Genomic DNA, 11,500 nt, shown 5'->3' on the forward strand with positions numbered 1-11,500 from the left:
TTAAGCTTGCTGATGGCTTGATTGAGGTCCCTGGGAAGGTTCCAAAGACAAAAGGGCTGACCTTGGGGGAGTAGAAACAAACCTAAGCCTGCACCTGCGTCAAAGGTTGTGGACCCAACTAAGGAGGGGTTGGAGAAGAACAGCCTATCTCGAGAAGATTAGGGTTGCAGTCCTACATTTTCCCTGGTGAAGCTGATGCTGTGATGTCACTACACCAAAAGTTGGCTTTTACTGCGCGAAATTTACGGCGCACAAAAAAGCACGCCGTAAATGACATATATTTACGGCACACATTTGATGTGCGCCGTAAATGTATATAAATGTATATACATTTACGGCGCACATGTATTGCACGCCGTAAAACTCATGGGTGTTTAGTCTTTTACAGCTCACATTTTTTGCGCGCCATAAATGTTACAATACAATTACGGCGCACATCTCTTGCATGCCGTAAATATATATACACATTTACAGCACTCATTTTTTGCATGCCGTAAAAGGCATGTATGTTAAGTTTTTTACGGCATGCGTCAAGAGCACGCCTTAAATGCCATAGCCCGCCCATTTTATTAGCTAAAAGTTGAAATTCCCTCCGGACTTTTTATTAGTCTCAAACTCCATTTTCAGTCCTCTTCTTATTCTATCACTTAGAAGTTAGAAGCCGACCTTTTCTTTTCTCATCTCCCCTTTCCCTCTTCCTCTACCTCACTCTCTTCCCCACTGCCGATCCTCACTCTCTTCCCCACTCCCCACTGCCGATCCTCCCCACTCATCATCTTTGCCGTTCCATTCCGCCGTCCCCTCCTCCACTGCTTTCGTCGAACACCTTCTGCCCGAGCAGGAGGAGGATTGGGACTTGAACAATATGGCGCAGAGCGACGCTTTCTATCTCTAGATCCACCGAAAGCCCAAGAGATATTCAGAAGTCCGATGCCGACACAAGGACCGATGATGCTTCTGGTCGATGACGGTGACGAGGAGTAGCGATGTGAGCTCGTCGGTATCGTAAGCCCTCTTTCCATTCATCTGAAAACCCTAAGTCCAACCAATCAAACCAATTGTTTTGGATTTGTAGGTGTGAGCATCGGAAAGGCAGGGTATCACCAAGGAGGCGACGGATTGAAGTTGCATTGAATTTGAGCTTTTTTGGAATTGTTTTAGTTGCATTGGATTGAAGTTGATTGCGATTCTGTTTCAATTAAGTACATTACACAGTTCGATTTGAGCGGCGACAATAGGGGGACGCCTTTGAAGTTCACTGTCAGTAGAGGTGAGGGAGTTCATTGACAGTAGGGCGACGATAGGCCCTTGTTCTTCAGATTCTCTAAAGCCAACCCCAGTTGCACAGAGATCCTGTACCACCACCACCACCAGGACCCTCCTTCTCTCTCTCTCTCTCTCTCTCTCTCTCTCTCTCTCTCTCTCTCTCTAAGTAAAGATTGGTATTTTACATGTAATCCTCTAAATTCTGAAATCAAAATCTCATCTTTATGATATCTTCACCTGTTTTTTTATTTTCCCAATTTTCTGGGCCACCACCCAGATCGCTTAGCTATCTCTGTTTCAATTTGTATATGCTCATCTATTCCGTTTGTTGTTTTCTGTGGTTGGATCTTGGATTCGGATTCGGATTCAAAACCCATTCTTGTTTATGATTAGATGTTTTTGTATATAATTTGTATCAATGATTCTGGTGTGAGAAATATTCGTTGTCTATTGCACCAATCGGTCTTTCTTTACTCATTGGTTTTTGGATTTCTCAACCTTCTCCTTCATTTGCTAGCTTCACCATTGTATCAGTTGTCTGCTATTTCCTTGCTAATGGCTTCATAGCCATTCTGATTTTGATATCCCAGTTCGCCTTTTATGGGGCTGCTCTGCTACATATTTTCATCAAGAAAAGGTCAGTAAGCTTGCTTTATTGCTCTTTATACAAAATTCGATAAAAGATTACGTGTTTACTAGTGCCAATAATGGAATGATAGGAATTATTTTTTTGCAGGTTTCAATTTGGGGGAAAAACTTCTCAATGGTTTGTGAATATAGCCTCTGTTTTCTGTTCATGGAAGGTAAACTTTATCTTGTAGTACAATATCATCATTACCAGCTCAAGCATTTTTATGAACTGGTGTCTTGCACATGTAGCTATTAGAAACTGTGTTTGAATGTCTTTATATCGCTGTGTTTGGTGATTTTGTGCACTTCCAATTTTAAAAGATTATACCCCCCTTTGACTATTACTTCCCCTTTTTGTTTCCTTCAGTTCTTGAAAAAGGTTGAAATGCTGACTCATGAACTTTGACACGACTCTTTTATGAACAGGTGGTAAGGGTTGTAAGAGCTAATCCACTAATGCTTACAGCACTTGCTGCAATTACTTTGGCATGCTTGGTTCATCCAGGTTTGGGTCTACTTGTTCTCTTGCTCTCTCATGCTTTGTGCTGTCATACTGCTCTTTGCAGGTATGTCCCAACTTCGATTGCCATGTGGACTTGGACGAGTTATAAATATATTTTCTGTCCATTTATTGTATTCTTATTTTATATAAGTTTTTATTATTGTTTCTTGTTGATGCATAAAATTGTAAACTTCATGAGTCATTTCCTACAGTATCTGGAAAAAAAAAATGATCCTAAAAGAATATCAGCTTGTTATTCTTTTGCTTCATCCCTTTGAAAATGTTAATCTTATTTTGTTTACAATATGTCATGTCATCTCCATACCATTCATGTGCAGGCTACAAAATTTGTTCATCTAGTCTCCCTGTATTCGACAAATACTATGTTAATTTGCATACTAATCCAGTTGTGTACCTTCTGCGCTATCCCTATAGTTGCTAAATTTGGTGCAATTATAAGAAAGTAAGATTAAGTTGCCCTGGTAATGAATTACTATATTACACGGGAAACTTAAATCTTACATGGTTGCCTCTCCTTGTTTCTGTTTTACTTGAACAATTTAGCTAATCAGTTTTAAGTACTCTGTGCACCTGTTTTATATGACTGAACTATGGCTTTGTAACAGTTATGTGTTATCTACATATGCTCTATCAAGTCCATTCCAAATAATGTAATTTATTCTGAGATTTGCAAAATTGGTGCTGGTATTTTTTCTCACATTTGGTTCTCTTGGAATATAGAATAATGGAGTGCGAGAAGCAGCTTAGCATACTTTATCAAAAACAAGGTCGTGCGACCCAGTTTCCAAGTAAAGCTGCTCGTGACAAATGGCTTCAAAAGGAAATTGATGATCTTGAACGAGTTCTTTCTTCAAATTTGGCACAGGTATGACCTACTTTTGGAGTATTTTGTGTGCCATATATGTCATATCATGGTGTTGCTCATGACATATGAGTATATGGTGGTTTATGTATTGCATAATCACAACGGCAGATATATTATGCCACTCAGAGCCAATTGAGGAGTTCCTCAGAAAAATTACTTTAATTTATTTTTAAATTGTTTCTTTTGTTTTTCATTTTAAATTGTTAATCTTATCTCAAAACTTTCTTCAAGCATGCTGGCTGTAATGGAAGTCAATTTAAGTTAACCGATTATGGGATTCAGATCATAAATCTGAAAATTTGATTGAACCAATAAATTAATTTCATATAAATAAGTACAGATTCGGAGCAAACTGTACACATGGCTACAATTATAAATAAGTACAATTACTTTCATATAAAAGATGCATAGGCATATGAACCAAACCACAGTCTTATTCCTAGTATTTAGAAACAATCGTGTTTCTCTTAGTATTTAAAAAATTTATTACTATAATACTACTGCAGATGCAAAGAAAGCTAACCTGGAGGGATCCACTTTGAAGTACTAATTACCCTAAAAAGTCTGTGTGTTAATTTACTACTTTGCAATCATGATCTGTATTGTTTGTTAAAATGGTGGATAAACTTTAACTTATGGTTTTTGCCTATTTCCTTTTTGTTCATCTTTGAGCTATATTTCACTGGCACAAATTAAATGCAAACAAATACTTTTTCTAGGTTCAGGTTTGGTTGTGGTTTTTGTTGATATTGTACTTTTTCTAGGGTCAGGTTTGGTTGTGGTTTGTGTTGATATTGCTTTTCATTAAGCTACTTGGTCTTTTTCATGTGACAAGCTTCTTTGAATGAGAGAAGAGGTTGATGCGGAATGAATGAGTTAAGTCAGAAGATTCTGGGAGGATTGCAGAGGCTAGGACACTAAATCAGTAGACAATGATTTACAATATTCAGCTAGTATTAAGTACCTTATAAGGTGAGCATGTCATTTGCTTTTACAAGGATATCTTTTGTTAATAATGTGCTCTCTTTGATGTTTCATATTACTTCTTTTCAAATGTAAGGATTTTGTAATATTTGTCCTCTTGAAGTTTTTAGATGTTTCTCATAGTCCTGTTCATCTTTCTTAAATTTGGAGAACTTTAAAATTTTGAGGGAATTGGGATAGAGGCGTATCCTATATTTATTAGTATTTAGGTAAATATCCTTTGTGATAGACTATTCTATCTATATATTCTTTCTAGTGTCTGTTGATTGCTTTCTTTTGTTTGTCATTTTCATGTTTGGTTTTTATGTTTCTTCAAGGTTGGCTGTCAATACAATTCTATCAAGTCCATCTATTAATTTATTGTTTTGATATTCATTGAAATATGCACTAGTATAGCTTTCAGATTATCTTTGTAGTGAAATCAGGATCTATGTTATTTTGTTCTTTTCAAGAAGCAGCTAGAGCAATTGACTCATTGCAAAATTCATGTTGCTATTTTGCATTCTGTTATCCAAAGAGGGCATGGCCAACCATTTCAGATCCAGTGCTATATATTGGCAGGGATTGCTTCTGCTATGGCAGGGTTGAGTGCACCATCTTGCTGGGATATACTGTGCAATAGTTACACTCAAGTGAGGATCATTTCTGACTCTTTTAGCAACCTTATGAATTGTCACTTTATATTTTGTTTTGTCTAAAGTAGTGTAATATGTGTAATGTGAGAAATCTAACTTTTACCAACTAATAGCCATAGGTCGGAACGATTAAAGAGAGCCCAATCTGAGAAATCATCACTTCTGGAAAAAGCTGAGGAACTTGCAGATCAATTGGCAGTGGATATCCTCATTTTGTCAAAGTGATGCTTCCATCAAATGTTGCTGTAGGCTTCTAGCTTCAACACGTCCAGGTGCTTAGAGAAGGGTAAATTCAAACTTGTATTGCATTTCAGTTGCTCATTGTTCTACATTTATTGGCAGTTAAAATCTATAATAATTGAATATGAACTTCAGTTTATTGAATGTGAACTTGTACTACATAAGATCTTTGAATCTGATATAGTTGAAATACATGTTCACCATTTTTTTCTTTATAGGATGAGCTTGTTGCCAGCTTTACCTTCAACCCGTTGCTGAAAGCATGGATAAATGAATGGCTTCAGTGGTGTGATATTAAGTCTTACAAATTTGATTTTGTACTCATCTTATTGAGTTAAGTGTAAGAAATATGTAGTGGCATCTGTTAGGGATGAAAATTTTATGAAGTGTTTCTTTTACATCCAGCTTCTTATATATATGATATGAGCCTATGAGGGTAATATGAATATGATATTTGAGCAATATAATTTTTTTTTTGTTTGAAAAGACCTCATTTACGGCGCGCATAGTGCGCCTTAAATAGGAATTCAGTCACTCTTTTACGGCGTGCAGGGGTATGCCTTAAATAGGAGGTCTTTTACGGCGTGCAACATGGGCAGTAAATGACCTTAATAACACTTGTAGAACCACTTTTACGGCGCGCTAATTGTTCTTTTATGACGCATTTTTGCGCGCCGTTAAAGACATGTGGTCTTTTACGGCGCGAGCTTTTACAGCGTGTTTTTGTGCGCCGTAAATAGGCTTTTACGGCATACATGGTGGGCCGTAAAAGACCATTTTTGGTGTAGTGTGTTGCAAAGATGTACACCATATGGGTCTTAAGCGTCAATGATTCATACCAGTTGCTTTGCTTGGGGTTATGTAGGTCTGCGTTTTCTTTTTCTTTTTTTTCCTTTAAATAATCCCTTCACCTTGTTCTGCCCTCTGTTTGGGTTAGATAGGTGTAGACGTGCATTTGTTTTCTAGTTAGGTTTTTTCTGTTTAAGCTTTATGATTATCTGCGTTTCGCAGTCTACTTTGAGCACTGATTTGTATTAGGAGGAATCTCGTATCCCTCTAGATTGACGGAGAGTCGTCGTTGATATTTATTTAATGGAACCTGATTCCGTTTCCCTCAACAAAAAAAAAAAAAAAAACTCATAAACTTTTAAAATAAAATGGTCAATAATAATTTTCAACAAGGATATAATCGTATTTATACTATGTAATTAATGCAGGAAGGTGGAAGGGAATAACATCATAAGACAGTTATTGTTTTTAGGGAAAAATGCACAAACAGTGTCCGGACACTGTGAGGACTGTCAAAATGATACCTGAACTTACAAAGTTATCAATGTGATACCTTGACTCATTTTTTCGTATCAACATAGTACCTACGACCAAATTCCATCACGGAACTGTTAAATTTTGCACGTGCCACGCACGTGAGTCACTTAATGAAGGCAAAAAGACTGATTTACCCTCAAAAGTTTTTTTTTTCTTTTTTTCTTTATTTATTTCTTTTTTGTTTCCTTCTTTATTTCTTTCTTTCTTTCTTTCTTCTTCTTCTGTTTTTGGTTTCTTCTTCGGAGTTCTTCCCCTGATTTGAATCATCAAGATTCAAATCATCTCAGTAGCAGGCCATTCCGGCTACATCATGGCCTTGAAGAACACTGGCGCCGCTGTGAGCCCCGGAAAAGTTTTTCGAGCTTAAATGAAATAGTTCGCTAATTGACTTATCGATTTCGATAAAAGTTAAAGTACTCGAGAATATTTTCAGAAAATTTCATGAAGTGAAATCTTCAATTTAGAAGTTGGATAATGAAGTACACGTCACGACGAGTTCGTGGAAATTTTAGGAGAATTTTTCGGTGACCCGAGCTTTTTAACTATTTTCCGAAGTTGAGGAATTTTAGAAATTAAATTAAGAAATTAGGAAACAGATGGCGTGATCCTAGCCATCCACCGACTCCACCTCTTGATCCTAGCCGTTCATCCTTAATTGGGTCAGTCTATTTATCTATGTGTGCTCTGTTGGGAGATCCAAATGGATCGAGAGAGAGGAGAGAATCAGAGTTCTCTCTCTGACCCGAAACGAAACCCAGAAACCGGCAACAGGGTCCGACCGGCGCTACTTCGTCCGGCCACCGATCGACGACGGACGACCACCATCTTCTTTGCCTCTTCGTCGCCTATAGCCTGATGCTCTTAGATCGTCCATGCACCTGACAAGAACGAAGAGCAGACAGTGAAGGTCCAAGCTTTCGCCGGCGATCTCTGCAAGTTTTCGGCCACCATTCAAGGCGCATTCGGTATGGAAATTCATCCCTTCGTCATAATATACACGATTTGATACTTAGTTTTCGGATTGGAGTAAGTTCTGATGAATTGGGTTTCTGGATTCCTCTCGGTTCCGGCTCTGCTTCGACGCAGGCGACTTCTCTGGCCTCTCTTGGTTCGCTCTTCATTTCGTCTCCACTTGTTGATGCTTGTCGTTCTAAACTGAAGCTAAATTCCAAAGAACTGTTAGCTGGTGTTGGATTCCCAGTTCGTCATCATCCCTGTTCAATCGAGCTTGCTCGAAGTAGCTTTTGAAGGTATATTTCAACTCTTGAACCAAGTTTTGATCTTGGTATGATACTTGGAGGTTAGATGAACTGAATGGGTCGTTTGGCTGAGATTGTATTACGCTTGTTCTAAGTTTGGTTGCTCAAGGTTGGTTTTGAAAATGAGTGGATAACCTGTTGTTGTGGCCTTGAAATGGATAGTTGGTTGTTTGAATGTGTATAAGCTCGATTGCATGTGCAGAATGGGTTGTGTGTCGATGTGAATGGATTATGACTATCATGTTTGATTGTGGTTGTTGTTATTTAGGTGATAACAGTTTAGAATTTATGAATTGGTTGTGGAAAAATCAAAAATGTGGTGAAGCTATAAAGCTTGGGTGTCCATAGTAAATTCCGTGGAATTACTATGCGGCAAAACGGTTAAGTAAATTCGAGATCTTTGGTTTGCTTGTGTATTTCGTGGTTTGATAATAAGTAAGGAAAGAAATTAATGTTTATACATGCATTGGGTGGCCTTAGTAATCGGGTGCACTCAATATATGTTTGGTCGATAACGTAACTTCAAGTCAATGTTCGATAATTTAGGTAATTATCGAGTCTACCTCGATTGGTCAAACATGGTCAAAGTGGTCAACCCTTGGTCAACTCCTGATCACACCAGGAAAAGTTGGTTTGGATGATATATTAATCGTTGAGATTTCGTTTAACTGTCCAAAAGTTATTAACTATCGAAAAGTCGGAATCTAGGACTCCAGTTACCCGAGGAACAGAAGGTTCGCAACTCTCGGAGTACGTGAGAGAAAGCATCGAAATCCAGGTAGGGATTTAGGACTCTCCTCAATTAGTTGTTTTCTTATATCTTGTGTTAAAATGATGCATGATGGGTGGTACGGTTTGGTTATGTTAAAATGCAATGCATACTAACCAAATTGTGAGAGATGTGATGGCTTGAGAGCGAAAGGGGCACTGACTTCCTTGGGTTCGATCCCCTAAACCTCCGGAGGGTTAGCTATACCGGTCGTCCGAGTATCTGCAATCACGGACTCGGTACGCGTGTGTAGCTAGGTAGTGGACGTTCTCGCTACGCTTACCTGGTGATAAATTAAATTGAGGTAAGGTCGTGCAGTGGGTCTATGGGACCGGTCATCAGGTAACACTTGGAATTGGTGCCGTGTTTATTCAAACATCATGCATCGGTTTTCACGTTGAAAAACATTAAAGTTTGTCATTCATTTTAAATACTTGGTTTAAGCCTATTTTCATACTAGAGCTCCAAAATTTATTTATTGGTTTCAAGCCTAGTCAAGTTAGAGTTCCTGTTGAGTAGCGAGGACGAAAGCTCACCCCTACAACAGTATGAATGCAGGTACTGTGCACTGGTGACGGGACATTAGCGGACGGAGTTTGGTGTGCATAACAAGTTCGGTAAACCCTTGTCTGGAGTTGTGCTAAATCTTATTGCTCAAACTTCGTGCTTCGGAGCTTGTTGTTATCTAGCCTCGGGTTAAACTCAGTTGGATTCTCTTTCATTGAAATCCGTACCCCGTGTGCGTCTTTATCCAAGTTCTGAACAAACAAAATAGTTGCTAGCAATTCAAGTTTTCACCTCAAAAATAATTGTAGCTTCCGCTGTGTTTTACAAAAAGTTTTTCAAACAAAATGCCTAGCGGTTCTCTAGGACATAAATCGAGTGTTCGGTTTATGTTTTAGAGACTCGCGGCACTGTGACGTGCTTAAGCTGGTGAGGTGCAGCTTGGGGCGTTACAGCCGCCTTAAGCGATTACGGCCACGGTGAATCACAGCAGACACCTCCTCACCCTGCTTCGCCTGTCGAACTGCTCGTTCAAGTTCACCCCCGCCGCCGCCGCCGCCGACGACTTAGCCACCACCACTCTCGTTCTCTCCTCCGACCCCCTTGTATACACCATTGATCAGAAACGTAGACCCCGCCAGCCCTCCACTCTCAAATCACAACTCCAATCCTACCCCGCCATTCTCTCCGTCACTCCCGACATGCAACACCACCTCCACACCATCAACACCACATGAACAACCTCTCCGTCATTCCCGACATACAACACCACCTCTATCATTCCCGACATGAACAACCACACATACAAAAACTCAACAACCCATCCATCAAATTATAAGATCCAATTCAAACTCAAATCACCCAGAAAACTCATCAAACGAAACACAGCACACATTGGGCAAGCATATATTCAATAATTTCCAATCAATTTGAGTACCTTCTAGAGCTGATTGTATCTGACATCGTCGAGATGCTTGGAACAAAACCCATTGGGCGAAGAGAGAGTGTAAATGGGTGAAGCCCCATCACTGAATTGGTCGTCCCTCTGAGCTAAGCTAGGGATTTTGGGTTCAATCAGAGGCAATTGTAGGCCAGAGAATTGAGAGTGAAGTCGGAGGCCAACGATGCGAACGAAGGTCTGGAAAACGAGGATGCAGGGGGTTAGGTTGCCCATTGCTGAAGAGGACGAGGGTGAAGAACAAGAGGACCATGAGGAATAAAAAGGGTTTCGCCGGAGATCGAGAAAGGAAATGGGCTCGATGGGCACGGCGGTGGTGTTGGTTGAACTGATCGACTGGTGTGGTCTGGTGTTGGTTGCGGTGGTGTTGGCGAGGAGAGAAGGAGAGTGAGAGGAGAGAGAGAAGGAGAGTGAGAGTGAGAGGAGAGAGAGAGAGAGAGAAGAAATAAGAAATTTCTTCTGTTTTTTTTTTTAATAAAAATGTGTAAAAAGACAATTTTACCCTTAAATTTAACGGTTCCGTGACGGAATTTGGTCGTAGGTACTATGTTGATACGAAAAAATGAGTCTAGGTATCACATTGATAACTTTGTAAGTTCAGGTATCATTTTGACAGTCTCACAGTGTCCGGACACTGTTGGTGCATTTTTCCCTTGTTTTTAATGTAATCGCAATTCAGGCCCGACTCAAAGCCAACGTGAAGATATGCAATGAAACTTGCACCATCAGCTGATGGTTTATATTCTTGTTAAAGAAGCTCGTCATGGGCAAGCATGGGAGCTGCAACTCTTGTCAATCTAATCTAATACCCTTACTTCATGACCACCATCATAGTGTACTCCTGGTCACCTGGTAGACTTACGGTTAACCACATTAGGATCCAAAACTTGGTAAACATGAATTCACTGAGCCACAAGGCGACTGAGATAACATTTGGCCATTTAGATAATTCTCCTAGTTTCACCCAACTTCTTCAAATACAGTATTGTGGAACTTCCATATCCACCTGGGTTGAATCTAAGAAAGGTGAAACCAAGGATTGTATTAAATTCTAACTATTTTCAGTACAAGCATCAACTAAAAGAAAAAACAGAGATATCGGACCAGACAAAGTCCTAGTCAGTCTTTATATGCATGAACAAAAATAGTGCATAAAATTCTGACTAATACCTAAAGGACTTGTAGTTAAGAGCAAATTGTACAACTAATATTAATTGTTTCAAAAAAAAAAAATCTGAATTAAAATCAGAATTTTCTTTTTCTTGTTACAGATTATACATATCACCATAGAAATAATACTGATATGTAAGATTGAATAACAAGCTAATTGAGAATCAATATTTTCACTACAAACCTCAATATATTCAGTAAATGTTATTATTCATATCAACTACATCCAAAGAGTATCAAAATTAAAATGAAAAGTTGTACAAACTGTGCAAAAGGCCAACCCTCTCCGTGTTTCCAATACCTGCCAAAGAACCAACAGACATAATTGATCCTAATATCAAACAAAGGATTTCATCCACCAAGTAAAAATA

At 39.0% G+C, this 11,500-nt stretch overlaps 1 long non-coding RNA gene across 10 annotated transcripts; it reads left to right on the forward strand.

The window, feature by feature from the left end:
- The first annotated feature begins 593 nt into the window (after positions 1-593).
- On the forward strand, positions 594-5,591 carry LOC112194943. 10 transcript variants are annotated; one of them, XR_005808484.1, is made up of 10 exons: positions 594-996; positions 1,076-1,903; positions 2,003-2,069; positions 2,264-2,322; positions 2,402-2,462; positions 3,140-3,284; positions 4,120-4,256; positions 4,786-4,900; positions 5,017-5,189; positions 5,362-5,591. It is a non-coding gene; the product is annotated as an uncharacterized LOC112194943 (long non-coding RNA). The 10 variants fall into 10 exon arrangements; XR_002934211.2 differs by having other exon boundaries at positions 595-996; positions 2,264-2,325; XR_005808483.1 differs by having other exon boundaries at positions 1,986-2,069; positions 2,264-2,462.
- The last annotated feature ends 5,909 nt before the right edge of the window (positions 5,592-11,500 follow it).

The sequence above is a fragment of the Rosa chinensis genome, chromosome 3 (genome assembly GCF_002994745.2).
Source record: "Rosa chinensis cultivar Old Blush chromosome 3, RchiOBHm-V2, whole genome shotgun sequence".
In the NCBI taxonomy this organism is placed as follows: Eukaryota; Viridiplantae; Streptophyta; class Magnoliopsida; order Rosales; family Rosaceae; genus Rosa; species Rosa chinensis.